Source organism: Adiantum capillus-veneris, chromosome 8 (genome assembly GCF_014529385.1).
Source record: "Adiantum capillus-veneris isolate H3 chromosome 8, ASM1452938v2, whole genome shotgun sequence".
Taxonomy (NCBI): Eukaryota; Viridiplantae; Streptophyta; class Polypodiopsida; order Polypodiales; family Pteridaceae; genus Adiantum; species Adiantum capillus-veneris.
The window spans coordinates 2,917,778-2,938,131 of NC_140938.1; the positions used below are offsets into that span (position 1 = coordinate 2,917,778).

Here is a 20,354-nt window from a genome sequence, read left to right on the forward strand (position 1 = left end):
CTACTAGACATGCACCCCTTCTCAACTGTGCAAGTACCCTTGTCAATCGAGCCATCAATCTAATTGATGATGACATAGTGGCCATAGGTATTATTGACGATTGTGAATATGGATCACTTGAGGATGATGACAGGACCTTCACCATCACTCTTGCTTCTGGAGATCAACTTGAGAAGATCACGGCATCCACACGTAGATTGATACTACTATTTGCTACATAGTAATATCCCTTTTTGTGGTTACGACTATTGAGCTCCTTTGTACATGCCCAAGTATAAGATTGCCCTTTTTGTGTTAATCTAGCCTAAACAAATCCTCTTTTACTTCTTACATATAATAGATATTTGTTAAAAAAATTGCTTATCAAGCATTGTAGTAGCTTTTGGTGATGAATTCTCTTCCAACATTCGATTCAATGGTGATCGCTGGCTTGTTCTCGTTTTACAAAGTCTTTTCTTGAAAGGGTTTGGTGGGGTTTTTAGTTGAGATTATGCAAGTTCTAACATGGTGGTAGGGGAAATAGTCAGTAATATGTGAACAATTACACTATTTTTGTGCAGAGGAAAAAGTTTTATTGCTCGTTCGTAGAGAGCTAGAATTGCCTCAACCACAATCCTTTCGGCGAGGACAAACAACAGGAGTTGGTAGATATTTCCTGTCTTGATGTTGTATGTATTACGTATACAATTGAGTGTTGTGGTATTCATGCACTCAAATACAAAAGAGAGGTGGATTTGGTGTTTGATGAAATTTGTTGCCTTTGTTATGAACTATGTGTGTCGATGTAGCATAGTGTGTAGGTTTGATGAGACTCTTGTGCTTGTTGTTGACATAGTGACTTGATGCAGCTTTCCATTTTTTGGATCAAATTTTGAATTTTTTTTTTGAGGGATGAAGCTACTAGGCATCAGTCGGATTTGTTCAATCGGTAAGGGAGACAACTTAGAGATCTGGGACTCAAGTTTGAAAATCATGTCGCTGTATAATGAGGTCCTACATGGCTGCGATAATAACAGGGGCCAAAGGAAACAAGCACTTCACACTCATAAACGGTAGATTTCGAAGAAGTTACTTCAAAGTAAAGGCTACTATGAAGGCAACCAACTACTCTAGATCCCTAGAACGTTCTCAAAATAACCTAATCAACTAAAGAAACGAAGCAACACTTACTATTCCTCAAAGAAAACTGGATCATATGCTAGAACCTACTTCAAGTGCAGCACAACAATCAAGGACCAAGCCAACCATGCATCAATGCTGGCTTCCCAGACGTCAAGTGCTACTAAGTCTAGCCAAAGAAATTCTATTAAGGATTTTGAGCTAGCCAACACAAAACTGCACCAAGATGAAGCGACAAAAAACAAGGCAATCCCATCTGAACAATGGAAAAGCAAAGAAAAGATGAGTGAATATTGCACCCTCATTGCTAGATTAGAAGCTTTGCCATAAGCAAGACAGGTGGTTCACATAACTCCAAAAAATACAACCTCACAAAAACAGACAAAATCTTTGCCAAACCCAGCACACTTGAGCATTCCTCAAAGGCACAATGCATGGAATACAATATGGGCTTGGATTGATTTTGGTCCCATGGCTTCAAGTAATATTTGTGCTTAGACTACGTGTACATATTTTTCCTTTTTTTGTTTTCTTCGCTGAATGATTACATCTTGGCTGGTGAGCGGGATATAATAAGTGTGTCGCTTTTGTCGGAGGGGTAAGCGAAAAGACAAAGTCTATTATGTCAAATCAAGAAGATAGAGATTCCCTTCACTCATGCACACTGCACACTCTTTTTCATAGCCTTGACAGCAAATTCCACTTGACGGACTTTTTGTGAGCTCATGGACCATATTCTATGGTTAATGTGCTCTATCGATTCCTCAAGTACCCCATCACTTCATACATTTGCACCGCATTTTGCAAGTGCACATAGGTATACTACTTATGCATGCAAGTATTAAGCACTCTTTCAACTCATTTTAACCTAGGGACATATGCATTGCATACATTCACAATTGTTGTAGGACAATAATGAGGAAAGAAGGACCATGCTTAAGCATCGGGCAAGAACAACAAGGATTCTTTAGCAAATGCCACTTGACTTAATTACTAGACTAGGACAACACTTTAATAAAGCGATAGGATCTTTAACATAATATTGCAACATAGAGCTTCAAACATCATGTGAGAGTAAATAATGTGATCTTTTGACAATATTTTCACTTTCTTGATTACGACAACATAATGAGCATCTATATGGGACAATGTGAGAAAACTATGTGTTCTTATGACAACGTTTCCACTTCCTGGATTAAAATGACATATTATAAAAAACTTGCTTCAACTAAGTGCAGCACAAAAAGAGCACAAAAAACAGTTGAATAGATGAGAACAACATAGACAACACTTTACGCCAATAGCTTTATTATAATCGTGTCATGTTAAAGGCATCAATATACAAAAAACTCCTGTTATCAACATGTCAATGTGCCCACACGTGGACTATACAAAATGCCAAAATGAACCATCCATCAAAACAAAATCCATCATGGGCTGGATGGCAAGCCCAAGTAAGCCATCTACCCATACCAAGACAAAATGTGGCCATAAGTGGACTACATAAAAGCCAAAAGTTTCCTATGTATGTGTCAAGATATATCCATGAAGCAGCCAGCCAATGCTCATCTTCATGCTTGATCCAAGGTATTCTGAATCCATGCATGGAGGTCCTTACATAGCATGTACACATCCTCACACGTGAACCGCTCCTTCGTGAGCTACCAAAATACAAAGACCACTTTAAAGGCTTGTATACAACACACATGAGCGACGTGTAAGCATAGGGTAGAAACTCCCATACCCATTTGGAAATGCCTTGGTCTAGTGGTGGCTTTCTGGCAGATAGTTTTTCTACCAGTGGCTGAGTTCAGACTATGACTTAGTAGTGTAGCTAGTTGATCAGGCCAGAAACACTCTAAGGTTAACAGTTATGACAGGCTATTTCCAATTATGGGCTTAGTAGCAGAATCGCCTTCAGCGAAAGCACTATGTAGTACTTAGCAGATTAACAGTAAAAGGATAATCATAGCAGACAAAGTAAAATGACAGAGACAAAGACAATAGAATGTAGACAAGAACTAGTATAACAATAGTAGATTGAAGACGAAAGACTCAGAGCATCATATTCATATGGAAAACTGTGTACAAAGTATGCAGATTACAAGTAAGGGTTGGCAACAAATATATAAGAAATCTTGTGCTTAGAAAGCTCAAGAAAGCTTCAAAGGATCTATGCTCTAAGAGCTCCCCAAGAGTGTCGACTAGAGAATGGCAGCGGCTTGGTCCTTTTATACTTTTCTAGGTGCTTGATGTCATCATTCCAACATGCTGACATCAACCCGCCATTTTTCCATATTTCTAATGATCTGCCAGAACTTCAGATGAGCCAAAATTGCAAAGTACCATCTTCATTCTTCCCCCTTTTTTTCTGTTCTGGCCTTCCTCTGCCAAAGTGATATCCTTGACCTGAAATTCAACAAGAGTTGTTGTTCTGAGAAGATGTTCGTCTTTCTTCAGATGGATATCTATAATAAAAGGTGATCCATTGGATGAGTACATATTTGTTATTGGCACCTCCCTACCATAAACCTCTTTATCTTTGGCAATGGATAGAACATCCATGAATCTAGCAGGATAACTCTTGACCTCAGGGCTCTGATCAGAGCTAGACCCTGATGCTAGGCTGGGTGGAGGCATTTTCTGTCAAGCTTTCGCCAGAGTTGCTTTCCTATCCTTGACCAAAATGTTATATTCCTGCACATTGAGCTGAACATGGGAATGAGATGCATCACTCTAGATTGTGTCCTCTCCATCATCATACCAAGCCTTGGCCAACTCTAAGCAATATTCTACAGTGGCCAGCCATCCATCTGCAAGACTAACGCTTATGATGAATCCTTGTTTCTAGAAGCTGCTCAGAAATGTACCTTTCCATATTTATGGCCGGGCATTTTTCTTTAGCCACAATCTTGCTGAACAGAATGCTCGTCTGGAGCAGATCATTGCAGTAGCCGATAAGCTTTTTCGGTGCTTGCTCCACTCTTCATAAATAGCCTTGATGCTATCCAACCCATCCTTAAAGACTTCTGTTGAAGCCGGGCCTTTGCTAATATCTTCTTGAAGAGTGCCCAAAAACTGTGTCATGAACTTACAATTGTTGATATGCACTTGGCGCCAGGCTTTCACCTTATCACACAGACCTCCACGTAGTCTTGAGCATCTCTGGGCTCCTGAGTAGATAGGTATATGATAGGGAAGAAATGAGGTAATGAGTCCTCATCTGGCATAATACCATATAAACAAACTGGGGTCTCTGGTGTAGATAGTAAATACTACACCATCAGATTTACTTCATGTGCGATCACCTCTTTATATCCTATAAGTTTTGCAATCATAAATTTGAAGTAGCTGAGATACCCTTGAGCATCTTCTTCTGCAGGCAGTGCCACTTGGCAACCTACGTCTCCCATTGTTGGCCCACTTCCGCAGACAATGCTGTGATCAATCCATCCAATTCCTCCATATTCTCTAACACTCCTTCCGGATACAATTGCAAATATGCTGCTAGGGCATCGGTTGTGCACCTGCACAACAGTTCATCATTCAGTGTCTGTGCAAACTCCGCATGCTGCTCCCGCAGAGACTCCTCCAGCCTTTCCGTATTTTGAGTGCGTTGCTCCATCCACTGATTTTGGCCCTGAGCCACTTCCAACTGATTACGCAGATCCGTCACCTGCGATTCCAATTCCTATAAGTACCCTGCTTGAGTACTGGCATCCCAAAATGCTATGGCGGCTTTTTGTAAAAGAGTAGCACAATGAGCCAAGTGATTTGGATAAAAGACATATTGCGGATCATCCCAAGGCAAAGTAGTGGTTGTGAGTGCCATCGAATCTATTTCTGTAGTGGACGGTAAAGGGGTTACCTCACCAGAAGTTGAAGAGTAGAGGCGCGAACAGGGAGCGAGCAAGCAAGCGTGCAAGAGTGCAAGGAAGGAGAAGCACACACACAAGATTAGGTTAGCACGAATGTATTCACAATGAGTGGAAAATACAAGTATATGTTAGTAAGGTCAATGGGCGGGTGGCTCGCCACAGTAGATGGCCATTTACCCAACATTCTCCCACTAAATGGCCAATGTGCCAAAAGGGAGGTTAGTAAACACAGAGAAAGAAAATGAAGCAACAATAGCTTCACGTTATGCCCATCGACTGACGACAACACTGAAAGCATTCGCTGGAGAGGCTTTTAGTGAGTGCATCTGCTATACTCGTTGTAGTATGTATCCTCACCAAGTCAAGACGCTTCTCTGCCAGGCATTCACATACAAAATGATGTCGCACATCAATGTGTTTCGTTCATGCATGAAACACTGGATTCTTTGCCAAGGCAATAGCACTCTGACTGTCACAATGAAGAAGTGGTAGCTGCACCTTAATGCCAAGATCTCCCACTAGATGAGCAAGCCAAATAGCTTCTTTGCAAGCTTCACTAGCTGCAACATACTCTGCTTCAGTGGTAGAGACTGACGTACAATCTTGAAGCACAGATCTCCAAGAAATAACAGCACTTGCAAACGTGTAAATCCATCTTGTAGTGGATCTATGAGTGTCAACACAGCCTGCATAATCACTGTCAACATATCCATGAATGGATAACTCTCCATGACCATAGCATAGCTGACTGCTGTCCGCTGTCCCACTCAAGTATCTGAGAATCGACTTAATAGCTTCCCAATGCTTCTTTCCTGGATTGGACATGAACCTACTCACAACTTCCATTGCATATGCAATGTCTGGTCTCGTAGCCACAATGGCATACGTGAGACTCCCACAAGCTGAAGCATATAGAACCTTAGCCATCACGGCTTTGTCCTCATCAGATTTGGGGCAATCATCTTTGCTAAGTTTCAAGTAAGCAGGCAATGGAGTACTGACTGATAATGATTTGGGGCAATCATCTTTGCTAAGTTTCAAGTAAGCAGGCAATGGAGTGCTGATTGATCTCCCACTCTGCATATCAAAACACTCAAGTACTTTATGCATGTTTTCTTCTTGAGACAGGTATAACAACGCTTTCTTGCGGTCCCTAGTAATGCACATACCAAGTATGTGATGAGCATCCTCCAAATCCTTCATGTCAAACTGACTTGATAGCTTCTACTTTAAATCAACAATGTCCTTCTTTGAATGACCAGCAATAAGCATGTCATCCACATAAAGAATGAGCATAATAAGCTATTCGTCTCTTGGCTTCTTCACATAGAGACAAGGATCCTCATTACTTCATTTAAACCCTTGACAACACATAAATGTATCAAACTTATGATACCACTGCCTGGGTGCCTGCTTGAAGCCATAAAGACTCTTGCGTAACTTGCACACAAAATGTTCCTTGCCTGACTTCTCAAACCCTTCAGGTTGAGCCATATAGATCTCTTCATCGAGATCACCGTGTAAGAAAGTTGTCTTTACATCCATTTGTGCTAGCTCAAGATTCTCTGTAGCAACAAGGGCAAGCATAACACGTAAAGTGGTCATCCTGACAACAGGCGAAAAGATTTCCTCGAAATCTATGCCATACTTCTGCTTAAAGCCTTTGGCTACCAATCTTGCCTTGTACTTAGGCGTAGCATTAGGGGACGTAAACATCTTCTTGAAGACCCATTTGCATGGTAACACTTTCTAATTTTTTGGCAACGGAACCAGTTCCTAAGTCTTGTTTTGTTCAATGCTAGATATCTCACTTTGCATCTCAAGCTCCCACTGAGACTTATCACTAGCTAACATAGCCTCTTTGTAACAAGATGGCTCACCACTGTCTGTTAGCAACACAAAATCAACACCAGGAACAAAATGCTCTGGCTGATGTGAGATCCTTTGTGATCTCCTTGGCTGACTACTCGTGCTAGGCTGCTCAGTAGCTCTATCAAGTGGAGCATTAACTTGCGAAATAGTAGGCATAGGACGGGAGACATCATTGAATGTAACCTTACGATATGCAACCTCCTTTTCTGGCTTTTTATGCATCTTTGTCTCATTAAAGACAACATCACTGCTACGGATCACTGTTTTGCTTTCTGGGTCCCATAGACGATATCCAAACTGTCCATCCATTCCATAGCCAATAAAAATGCATTTACTTGATTTAGGATCAAGCTTAGCACGAAGCTCCTTGGGCACATGTTCATAAGCTTCACAACCAAATGTCCTGAGCCTATGATAAGAGACTGGATGTCCCGACCATAACTCCTTAGACACTTTAAACTACAATGTAGCATTTGGTGTTCTATTAATCAAGTAGCTAGCTATCATCAAAGCTTCAGCCCAAAATGACTGTGGCAAATGAGACTGTGACAACATAGACATAAGCCTTTCTCAGTGTTCGGGAAAAATCATTTTTTCAAACATACATAGATCCCTTTTGGTGTATTTTTAAGCGGAATTTTTGCATTTTCAGCTACTTTTTTGGAAAATATACTGTAGTGTTTGCTTTTTTGAGAGGGGGATTTTCCTTTTCGTTGTGCTCTCAAGCGGCATTTTCCATTTCCAAAAGGGGAGGATATTAAGCTAAGGCACATATTTCCCGAACACTGGCCTTTCTTGAATGGTGCGATTCATGCGCGAGGGGGAGAGCGCACGCGGGCGCGAGTGGGCGGGCGCGAGAGAGCGGGGTTGAGCGCGGCTGAGGAAGCGTGAGCATGGGCGTGCGAGGGGGCGCGCGAACGGGGGGTGAGTGCGCGTTGGCGAGCGGGAGGTGACTGCGTGCCGACGGGCGGGTGCAGGTGTGATGATGGGGCGGGCACGCGAGGTGCGTGCACGCGAGCGCGGTGTGTGAGCAATGCGAGCGGTATGTGGGTGTGCGCGCAGGGTTTGGGCACACGCGGAGGTGGGCGTGCTTAGAGGGAAAGCGAGAAAAAATAGACAGCGAAAAGGAAAAAATAAAAATAAAAGAGAATTCAAAAGAAAAAGGTCCGAAAAAATAATAAAAAATAGCAAAAAGCATGGAAAAAATTGGGAAAATTTGCACGCGCGTTCCCACGTGGGGGGGGCACGGGACAGGCGTTGGCATAAGGGAAAGCACTGCGGGTGGGCAGCATAGCACCCGGGACGCATTCCCAACGCCACAGGCGGGCACTCGGAGTGGGTTTTTCGGCACTTAACGATGCCAAAATTAAAAATGGAAAGAGGAAAGTGAAGATGAGAACCCCACGGACATTTTTTATTTTCGAAATTTTTCGGGCGCCGATGGCAGCCGGCGGGCGCCCAAGGACGGCCGGATACGGGCGGGCAGTCACAGTGTGAAACGGGCAATATGGGCGTCAAAACGACCGCCTCGATCGTACGAGTAATCAGCAATGAAATTTATTCACTAATTGCATCCCGCCAAATCACTAAAATTAGGGGTTTCTACATGTTTCGGGCTTCGTGAGGGGGTTTTCGGGAGCTTAGATCTCCGCAATGGAGTATTCAATTCCAAAAACTAAAGCTATCACCTTGTTCCTTGAATAAAATATTACATACTAGGCATCTCCACGCGTCCAAAAACAACGAATTGGGCTTGATTAATTACACCCTAAAAAGGCCGTTAGCTTAGGCCAGATTTATGCAATCCGGGTCCAAATTAACGCGATTTTCATGTCGGATTTAATCAAACGTAATTCCAAACACTTTGCCTACATGTGTATACCATATGTACATAAATAGAGCATGATTAGAGCATGAATTAACTCTCTTTAATCATAAAAAATTAAAAAAATTAGAATTTATACATTTAAGGAGAGTAACCGGTGCCCAGATCTTGACAATACACACTCGCAAATCATGATACACACATCTAAAAAGTATCTACTATCTATCTACCATCGATTGCAACAAACAACATGCAATTCGGACCATTAAAACATGATTAATGACCGGATTAAGCTCTCAAGTTAATTAAAAATGCAAATAATTAACAAAAAGAGAGCGAAATTAAGGAATTCGGAGCCCAAATGGTGTCCAAATTCATCCAAATCGCTTGCGAACATTCATCATATATCCAATGCTTTTATCAAACACCTTCCAATCATCACCAACACTCAAACACACTCCAAATTCGTCCACCTCTTCAAATACATCAGTGTGTATTCTTCACAGAAAAATCCGTCCACCTCTTCAAATACATCTGTGTGTATTCTTCACAGAAAAATCCTCTTCGCACACATAGCAAGAAGATAGCGGCATAAATCAGGCAAGAAATTCCCAATTAGTGTTAACCATAGCCCGCCTCCCCGGCAGCGACGCCAAATGTTAAGCCGATTTCCCCTTACGCAGGCAGAATGGGTGCAGGAAATGCGCTTAATACTCTCCCTCGTTGGTTCACCTCCTTACGCAGGCAAGCAAGCAACAAGAGGAGAGTGTCGTAGGGGCCTTGGGCGATGGCTATGTGTGCGTATGAAGCTTATGAGGCCCACACACACACACATAACATAGGGTAGCTATGCAACAACAAGAGGGAAAAGAGGTGTGTCACTCACCTCTTCTTGCTCGATGTAGACCACGAGTCTTGAGCTTCCGGTGTGCGTGACGACGCGCGTAGGATGCAAACACGAGCTTCACCTTCTTCTCTAAGTTCTCCACCTCTCTCACACACTCCCACACACACTCAGTAAGCAGGAAAAACAGAGAAGAGAGAAGAAGCCAAACCCAAGTTAACGACATTACAACTTTCATATTGGGATTTATAGTGGCCTTCAAAATTGTCGCGTGCGCCCATACTATGGACTTGGGCACTTTTCGGCACTAAATGGTGCTCATAGCTCACTATTTTAGCACCGGAATGCGGTGAACACGCCCGAAATACAATTGGGAGTGTTCCCAAAATGAGAAAAGTTATTACAATTGCTGGCAAAAATAATGACCGGACTCGAGAAAAGTAAAAGGAGATGGTGTGTAGGTGAAAATTATATTACAGAATGGCTTATTTGAATTACATGGGAGCATTTGACAGGTAATTCCACTGCTTGGCCTTTTAATGTTGGTCGGAGGCTTGCCGATGAGTAAAAGTGGTTAACACCGCTTTTGGCGCTGCTATAGTTCCTAAATCCAATAAAAACTTTTCAACCTCTCTTCATCCAACAAGGCAACTACATCCACTCTGTACGCCAATGATTCCTTTGGCAGCAATCTCTCTTCCACCGCAAGCCACAAACTAGGCACTGGCATATTCTACCGGCGTAATTGTCTCCATTCCAAATGCCAATTTGAAAGGCGTGAGGCCTATTGCTACTTTGAAAGCTGTGCGGTAAGCCCAGAGTGCACTTGGAAGCTTCACACACATCCCAATCCCGCGGATGATTGCTGACGATCTTAGTGAGAATCCGCATGATCTACTTGTTGGTAGACTCCACCAAACCATTTGCTTGTGGGTAATACGGGGACAATTTCTTATGCATCACCAAGTAAAACCTAGTCATATGATTGATGATCCAATTAATAAAATGGTCACCCCTATCACTGACCAATTCCACCCGACACCCAAATTTGGTAAGAACATCTGTACACAAGCAGTGTGCCACTAAGCACGCAGTGTTATCCCTCAATGTCCAAGCCTCAATCCACTTTGTGCAATAATCTGTTGATGTAAGAATGTACCGATTGCCAGAATTCACTGCTACTGGTTTAATTGGCCCAATAAAATCCAAGCCCCATTTTTGAAAAGGCTCTAATGGCAACACTAGATGCAACGACAATCTACTACTAAAGGACGGCTGCCCTATTTGCTGACATACATTGCAATGCCGCACAAACTTTTGCACATCTGCATGAAGTCTTGGCTACCAAAGGCCGCTCTGCAGAATCTTCTTTGCTGTCAATTGCCCAAAAAAGTGACCACCCGCAATTCCCCCATGTGCTTCTTGAATAACAGCCCCTTTCTCATGCAGTAAAACACAACGCAATAGCATATCCATCGTATTGTAGTAATACAGCTCTCCCAAACATACTTCAAAAGACCGGCTATGAACCGCCATTCTTGTATGATGATGTCTGCTCAGCTATGCCGACATTTCCCCTGTATTCAAAAACAAAATAATTTCCTCATACCAGGACCAGGGCAGCACCCCCACAGTATCCCCATTCTGAACAGTTTTGTTGCCATTAAGCTCCTAATTAATCGCAAATAAAGAAGCATCTGAGAACTCATCATCTACACCAACAGCTGGTTCTCCTGAATCCAGTTTGGATAGGTAATCGACCACCAAGTGTTTGTTGCCAGGATGATGAATGACCTCAAAGTCAAACTCTTGAAGCAACAACACCCATCGTGCCATACGTCCTATCAAATTCTACTGTCTCACTAGGTATAGCAGTGCGGAATGATCCACATGAAAGAAAACTTGCCTCCCCAGCAAATAATGTCAGTATTTTTTAATAGAGTAAATCATTCCCAAACACTCCCTTTCTGTCACTGAACAACTCTTCTTAGCTGCTGACAAAAGATGACTCACATAGTAAACAGGACAAAACCACCCTGTCAACTGCTCCTGCATCAACACACTCCCGATGGCCACATCCAAAGCATCAACAAACACATGAAAGTCAATCTTCCAGTTATGTGGAATCATTACTGGTGTCTTTGCCAGCTGCAACTTCAGCCGTCTGAATGCCAAGTTGCAATCATCTATCCACTGGAATTCCTTGCGATCCACATGAGCTGCAACATTTAACAGAATGGCCTGATCTGCTAAAAACCACAGATGCTGCCCATGCCATTTGATCCCTCCCAAGAACCGCATACATCCTTTGGGTTTTGCTGGTGGTGGTGCTTACATGATGACCTTGACTTTGTCTCGATCCACCGCAATGCCATCCTTTGACCTAACAGCTTGCCACTACGAACTGCAAACACACATTTGAGAGGGTTCAAACTAAAACACACCTCCCAACAACACTGTAGAAACAATCGCAAGTGCTCCAGATGTTGCTCCCAAGTTCCGAACACACTAAGATCATCTAAAAAAACCCGCATGAAATCTATTAAAAACGGCCCAAATATCTCATACATGTCCTGCTGGAATGTTGATGGAAATTTTCACAATCCGAACCAAATGATAGTATAGATAAACACCCCCCATGTTGTAATAAACGTTGTTTTGGCCTGATCCTCTGGCACCATTTGTATCTGGTTATACCCACTGAACCCATCCAAAAATGAGTAAATTCTGTGTCCTGCCACCTCATCCAGAATGGAATCCATGTATGGTAAAGGGAAGGGATCTGGAATTGTGGTTGCATTCAACTTGCGGTAATCTACACATATCCTGAGCTTCTTGTTCTTTTTTGGCACAATCACAATTGGCGAGATCCAATCCGAGTTCTCAATGGGAGAAATGAAGGGCCCACCCGCAACAGTAAATCCAATTCCTCTTTCACTTGTTTTTCCATATGCGGATTCATGTGATACCACTGCTAACATGAGGTAATACCGGCTTAAGATGAATGCAGGGTTCTAGGTTATCCTTTCCAGCAATATGCTCAAATTCAGAATTTAGTGACTTGATATAGGCAATCCACCTGAGCATAGTAATATCTGGAGTGGTGCAGCTTGTAATCATCCCAAGGAGTGGAAAGAAATCAGTTTCCACAAGCACAGGTCCCTATTAGGTATTCTTTTTCACATTTTAGGGCAGTGACTACCCCCCATAACTCCCTTTTAATTTGTGGATAATTTCGTTGGAGAATGCTTAATACTTTTTCTCCAAATCTAATTACATACTTGTGATTTTCTTCATCATCTTGCGCTATTGCCCATCCTATTCCACTAGTATCAATTGTCACAATCATAGGTCTTCCACATTTATAATCCACCTTTCTTAGAGTTGGAGATGATAGTAGCAGTCGTTTCAGCTTTTGCATGGCTTTTAGATGTGATTCTCCCCATTGAAACCTTTGATTTTTCCTGAGTAATTGGTAGAGAGGATCTGCTACATGTGCATAATGTGGAATCCATATAATGTAGAAGACGCACGCACCTAGAAATCTCAGCACCTTTGTGATGCTAGTGCATGTTTCTTTCATTCTTTGAATTGCATCTACCTTTGTTGGACAGGGTCTTCTACCATTGGAATTACACATGTGTCCCACAATTAGCACTTCTTTCATCCCAAACATTGACTTTGTTCCTGACAAGGTAAGGCTCACTTCTTCTAGCCTGGATAAAATCTTGTCACAATCTTTTATATGATTTGCCACAAACTTACGGCACCCCCTCGAATCTAGAGCCTCATCTTTCTCTCTTTCATCGCATCCTTTGATTGGCACATCGTCCAAAAAAGGCATAGTTATTTGTGGTATAAAGTCTCGTAAGACTTTATTCATACCATTCATCATATGTCCTCAGCTCAAGAGAAGAAAGGCAACTTGGCTTCATCGACAAGCTAACTCTTAGATTTGGCTTCATCAATAAGCCATCTTTCTATAGAAGTCATGCAGTATCGGCATTCTGCATGTGAAGGGTTTTTCTAGTCTTACGACTTTATCTCTGTGAGCTTCCTCTTCTTGTTTCCCTATCTCTTCTCTCAGATGGCAGCCTGGCAACAAGCTTTAGTCTTATCTAGGGTTATAGGGCATTTGCAAGATACTTATGAAGCTACCCATAGGGGTTTCTTAGAGAGTGTTAACCCTCACGGCTCACGGACACCCCATCACCTACGATGGACGCGTATTATGTATTTGGTAGAGTCAGGTACCGGGCTTGTCGGACCAATAGGGAAAGGTAGAGTGATCACCGATGAGAGGCGCACTCTAACACGAACATGCTAGGGTTAGTTGGCTAAGCATGGGCACCCAAGTGTGAATGGGGTGAGCTCCTATAAAAGCCAACTAAACCTAATTTTTACTCATTCTCTCATTTGTGCAATTGAAGAGTGCTCTTGCTCCATCTCCATCTCCATCTTCTTCTTCTTCACCTCCTTGTGTGTGTGTGTGTGTGAGAGAGAGGGAGAGTGTGTGTGCGATCGAGCATTACGAAGGCACGGCGGCGGCGAGGCGGTTGAGCGCGGCACGACTGCAGCTTCTTCTTCATCGCGGCGAGGAATCCACCACGAAGGCGAGCGTAGAGCGGTGAGTGACACACCCTTTGTTCTCTTGAGCTTGCTAGTTTAGGCTTGTTGTGTGCTTGGAGCCGTTTGTGGCTCGCACACGGTGTATTGGCAAGTCCCTTGCTTCGACAGTGCGGCAAGGAGCGCACATTTTTTGGCACCGCTGCCGGGGATATGCCCTACACTAAGCTCGGTTAGCACTTTACGCTTCCTTGTGGTGCAATTTCTATCATAGGAAAGGCAGGGAAGGAGTGTGTGGAGAATTCTGTTTTTTGCGTTTTCTGCATTTGCTGTCAAGTTTCAATTTCTGCTATTGTCTGCGTTTTTTCAATTTCTGCAATTTCTGCATTTTCAAGTTCGGCGTTTTCAATTTCTGCAATTTTCTGCATTTCTGCGTTTTTTCAATTTTCTGCATTTCTGCATTTTCAATTTTTGTGTTTTCAATTTCTGTATTTTCTGCATCAAAAAAAAAAAGTTTTTGTTGGAAAAAAAAAATTCTGAAAATTTTTTCTCGAAAAAAATAAAAAACGTGACTCTTAAAACGGATGGGTTGGTTTGTATAAAAGGTAGATCGGGATCGGGATCATTTTCCCAAGCCCAAGCCTGGTCAAGCCCAAGCCTAGGCCCAGGCCTCTGTCCTCAATCTTATGATGTATACTAGACTCACTCTTATATATATACCCTACTTCCTCAAGAGAGAATGAGAGCATGTGGGACAAGTCCTCCACTCTCCTCCTTTCTCTTCCCACTTGCACCCTTAGACTTTCTAGTTTGGGCCTAGTTCCCTACTGGAAATTGACAGTTTTAGGGATTCCGAGGGCATAGAGTGACCAAACGGAGGGTTGTAAAGCACGACACGACCCTCTGACCGATACGCTCGTTTCGAGCTATCACACGGCCCATTCCACGACACGCTCTAAAAAATCTAGCAAAAAAACAAACAAAAAACATGCTAAAAACTAGTCATAAGGCCTCCTAGAGCAGCTTTTTGACACCTTAGGGTATCAAAAGCACATGCACTTACGCTCTGGGCGGGTGCTAGAACACGAGCATATTGAGGGTGCCTCTGTTCATACGGACACCCATTACCCATCCACGATAAGCTCTAGACCCTCAGCGGGGACACAAGGTAGCACCACCCAAGACCCTAAAATAGCCGCTAGTGATTCCTCCTCCGACTCAGAAATCATGGAAGCATACCCTACCCAAAACACTGAGAGAGAAGGCCATGCACCTCCCGAAGCTCCACAGCTTAGTACTAGTATGTTTAGCCGTTTCATGGAAACATTAGGTAGAGCTACTCGCTCGGAACCTGATGCAAATGAAGCACACGAAGGGGGTGGGGAAGTGGACTCTCCTTTCACATCGCACGTGGACCCCACACCCCCAAAGAGTGTCCATGTGGATATCCTACCAACTTCTTACCAAGAAGGCCCTATTGAGCTGCCTCCTTCAGAAGTTCCCTCTAGAGTACCGTTGGTGACAAGTAAAACCACGGGGAGCAACATTGCTTCTACCTCACAAGAAACCGTTAACACGTCGACTCTAGAAGGATTGTTCATTAATGATCATTGGACATACGACCTCCACACTGAGGTGTTGACGGATCTACACTCTGGCCACGCCTACCATGTAGGATGGATAGAGATTGTACAATCCACCTCTAGTGCCACGAGCATCGAAGATCAACAGAAAATGATCTGTAATGTTATCCATGGCATTATTCAATCAGAAAGGCAAAACCGAGGGGTAAATATACTCTCAACTGGCCCCATGAGATTTCTGGATACGAGCAAGGCTCAACAGCCTACTCTATCACAAATGGAGACTCCTCTAATGAGCCCCATGGACCCATCTTACGTCATTTCACCTGGGGTCTCTATGCAATCTGAGCCTCCGAGCGAAAACTTTAGCTTCCCTAACTTGGCTCAACCCTCTATCAACGAAAACACAGTGCTCACTCCAGGGATAAGCCTGACAGAGAATGTACCGATGACATCTACGGTTAGCGCAGTGCCACTACCTAGTGTCGTAGTACCTAATATGGGGCCTCGGCCGTATGTGCCTCTAGCCCCTTATGCACACATGGTCCCCACACCTCCAATTGTACCACTTGCTTATGCTCCTCGAGTGCCGCTCCCTAGCCCTTATCCGAGTGGACCTATGCCCGGTTATGTTCCATATCCTGCATCATCCACACATATGCCAAGACCGGTACCCGTTCCTCTCCCACATATGATTCCAAGAGTACCTCCACCGGCCTTGCCTCCTCACATAGGTGACTTGGCAGCGTTTGCTCAAACCATAGGTCGATCTATCGCGGAAAATATGCGTCATGCATCTGATAGAGAGCCTAGAAGTAAGGCAGTACAAATTGCCAAACTCACGCAAAAATTCAATGGGGACGAAGATGCTAGAAAACACATTGAAGTGTTTGAACAAGTATGTGATTCCTTAGGGGAACGCAACGAACTACATAAGTGCAATGCCTTAAGCTTGACATTAAGTGGGAAGGCTGGAGATTGGTATAGGACCCTAAGGGTGGACGAGAAAACAATCTACCCTACCCTTCGAAGGTTGTTTCTAAAGGAGTACATACGAGAAGGTGTGCTTTGGGGTGTAGCATCTCAGCTACAGAAGGCCGAAGGAGAGTCAGTAAGGGACTTCATTAGTCGTCTAAAGCACTTAAACTCTCGCTGCCCTGTAAATGAGCGCTTCAACAATAACCAACTGCTTGATCGATTCATTCGAGGGTTGAGGAATGAAGGAATCTATAATGGACTAGTGATTAGAGGTATCACAACCAGGGAAGATGTCACTGCCAATGCAATCCAATTAGAGGACAACTTGATGATAGCAGGCATGAGGGTGTCTACTGACACGAGATCCACTAGCTCACAAGCCATTGAGTATGAACCCATGACTGCAAAGCCCATTTCCAATGAGCCAAAGGTATTTGAGACCTTCTTGACAGACCTCACCAAGGCAATCCAAGAGTCTCTTAAGGATAATCGACCCCCTCAAAATAGTCACATGTATCCAAGAAGGGAGCAACAATGGTGTTCCATTTGCTTAGGTCCACATAGCACTAGTGAGTGCCCTACGTTTAGAGTAAAATTTAATGGAACTTGCAACGCATGTGGTAGGTATAGTCACCAAGCTAAGGATTGTTTAATGATCAAACGTACGATGGTAAATAGACCACTTGTAGCCTGGACGGATGCGCCTCGAGCTCCTGTATTGATGCCTACTCCACCTGTTGAGCAACTACCACAACACATGGTCCCTAGATCTCAAAATGTTGTACAAGCAACACCGCTACCACCTCCTGTGCTAGGACCGCAGCCCCCGCATCCAAGAGTCGCCCCTATGAACCAAGTGGGTTGCGAGCCATCAAATGCTTATGCAGATGGCTGTGAGGAGGAAATAGACACTAGTATTGCCTACGGACTTGATACATTGGAAGAGTGTCCTATATACTACATGGAAGATTGTTGGGGGCAAGTCAAGCCGGTTTATCAAGCTGCTGCTCTCGCATCCAGAGGTCAAAATATCAACACCCAGGCTAGGAGGCCACCTCTTCAATGCTACGAGTGTGGTGGACCACATCGAGCAGCGGAGTGCCCTATTAGGCTGCAAAAGAATGCTGCACAGTTGCAAATGAATCAAGGGAGCACGTCTGCAATGCCAATACTCACATGTAATCGTTGTGGCATAGATCACTTGATTGCCCAATGCCCCTATAACCCAAATGCGCCTAAAATCACACCCCTAAATTTGGTCGAAATTGCTAGTGTGACATCGCCAATACCACCCGTCGCACCCGCTTATGCGATTACACGGTCCATGCCTCAAGGGCCAGGACATATTCTCGAAGAGAGAGATACCGCGTCAGTTATCCAAGCAAAGAAAAAGAAGACACGAAGGAAGAAGTCGCAGAATACGGAAAATTCAAAGCCAAGTTCCAAAACAAACATAGGAACAGGAGATGACCCCGTGTATATGAATGACCTCGAGGATGATTCAGATTCAGTCGAGACAATGGAGACTAGAACCAATACCACAAATGGAAAGACCGACAAAGAAAACCGTAACATGAAACCAAATGAAAACCGAATAAGAGAAAACCATAAGGAGCCTCTGAAAACACCACAAGTGTTTCCAAATCCAATCCAAGACCCCCAAGATAAACCGCAGGGGCAAAAAGGGAAGAATCGTAAAAAGAAGATTGGGACGTACCCAAACCCAGTAGACGAGATTGAGCAGGTGAAACATCTAAGAGGTTTAGTGGAGAAGACTCAAAGGAAACTAGAACCAGAACCCATGCAGGTCAAAATTCATGACACAGTGTTTCCCACGCAAGTTCATCCACCCCACATGAACCATAGACCGTTAGCCATATTTAGTATCATCCAAGAAGGGAGTGAGGACATGACATCAGAAAGTGAGCATACACCCTTCTTGTTGGAAAGGATGTTTAACGAAGGAATACCTGATCCCATTAAGGAATATGAGATTCCATCCTCACCAGTTCCTAGTCAAGGACCTACACCCTGCAAAACGCCAATGAATGTTGCCAAACTAGTGGACTTCATGTCTTCTGAGGTCCGAACCACGATCATAGCAAAGCTATATGGAGATCCTGAGTTATTCCTTGCACTTCGAGCATTCCTTAACGGAGAGCTACGAACGGGATTACCGCAGTTTGCGCAACCAAATAGGCCTGACTCGATTATGATTGATGAGGAAAATCATGTGCAATCACTTGACTTAGATGGACACGAGTCTGTGATCGAGGTACCCATTAACGAATTAGGGCAGTATTTTGAAGGCGACGAGTCTAATGCGACCCTACCCATCACTACCAAGGGATTAACTATAAAGGGAATTCTTGATGGTGGTGCGGGAGTTAGCATCGTTACAAAAGATTGTTGGGAATCCATGGGAAAACCCCGCCTCAGTGTTACTAACATTGTGGTAAAGATGGCAAATGGTACCATAGCCAAACCTATGGGGATGCTCAAGGATCTTAAGATCAAAGTTCTAGGACACAAGGTATGACATACGTTCATTGTAATGGATTTCTCTAAACACCTTATGTCATATGAAATGATTTTAGGACGACCATTCATGAGGGAAGCACAAATGGTTCACGATTGGTCTAAAAATCATGTCTATTTGCAATTCCAAGACTCTGTCCTTAGAGTGGATTTGGTGACTGGTAAGGTACACCCCTTAGGGAGTAAAACCATTATTGATCATCGCTCTGACACCACAGTTCACTCGGCCCCACTACAATATTGTTACACTTGTAAGAAGGATACAGACATTGGCCAAGATTCTCCTTATATGGATATCCTACCTGGGATGACTGAGTCGGACAATGTGGATTGGGTACACCTAGCTGCAACCATAGATACCTGGGGAAATAGAGGAACCACTTGGGTCACACCAGAGGGGGAAGAGGTACCACAAATTGCACCTCTGAACATGATAAGTGCCATACATGAATCTTCTAAGGGCAAGGCAATTGTGGACCAATCTGACATTGACACCGATAGCTCAATAGAAGACTTTGACCAACACGACTTGGACACTGACTCCCAGCGTGAAACGGATTCTGAATCTCATGAATTAGAGAGTGGAGCAAGTTCAGAGTCAAAACATTCGGAAGGACCGAGCACATCAACCGATGATAGCTCCTCCGAGAGTGAAGAGGACACCAACGAGGACTCCTTTAGTGAGCCAGATCTAAATGCAAATCAAAAGCAGGTCTCAAATAAGAAAAAGAAAAACCTTAAGAGGCGTCGATATCGAGCCAATGTACGTGCTAGGATAAACAAGAAGAGATCCTCAGCAGAATGGCTCAGTTATATAGGAGCATGTGATGCTCATCGAAAATTGGTAGACAATTGGGGTGAATATCTCCAAAATGTTATGTGGTGTAGACCACGACCCCATGACATAGCCCAATTAGAGATCATAGACAAGCCAAAGTTGAGCCGCACTGCAAGGAGGCGTCAAAACCAAGAGTTAGCTCGACAACACAAGAAAGCAGAAATGGAAGCACAAACCAACGCACAACCAGAATCCACAGACTTGCATCCTGCACCAGAACATTTCAAATCTTACACCACAGGGGAAGCAAAGGTTGTGTACACAAAAGCCCAAAGAATACCCATCGATGGGAATAATGGAATCTATGATGGTC

General features: G+C 43.6%; 1 long non-coding RNA gene across 1 annotated transcript; it reads right to left on the reverse strand.

Annotated features, from left to right (window-relative positions):
- Positions 1–3,762: 3,762 nt before the first annotated feature.
- Positions 3,763–9,779, reverse strand: LOC147451583 (uncharacterized). The gene is made up of 2 exons (XR_015188799.1): positions 9,581–9,779; positions 3,763–4,795 (listed from the first exon to the last, which is right to left on the reverse strand). It is a non-coding gene; the product is annotated as an uncharacterized LOC147451583 (long non-coding RNA).
- Between the last annotated feature and the right edge of the window lie 10,575 nt (positions 9,780–20,354).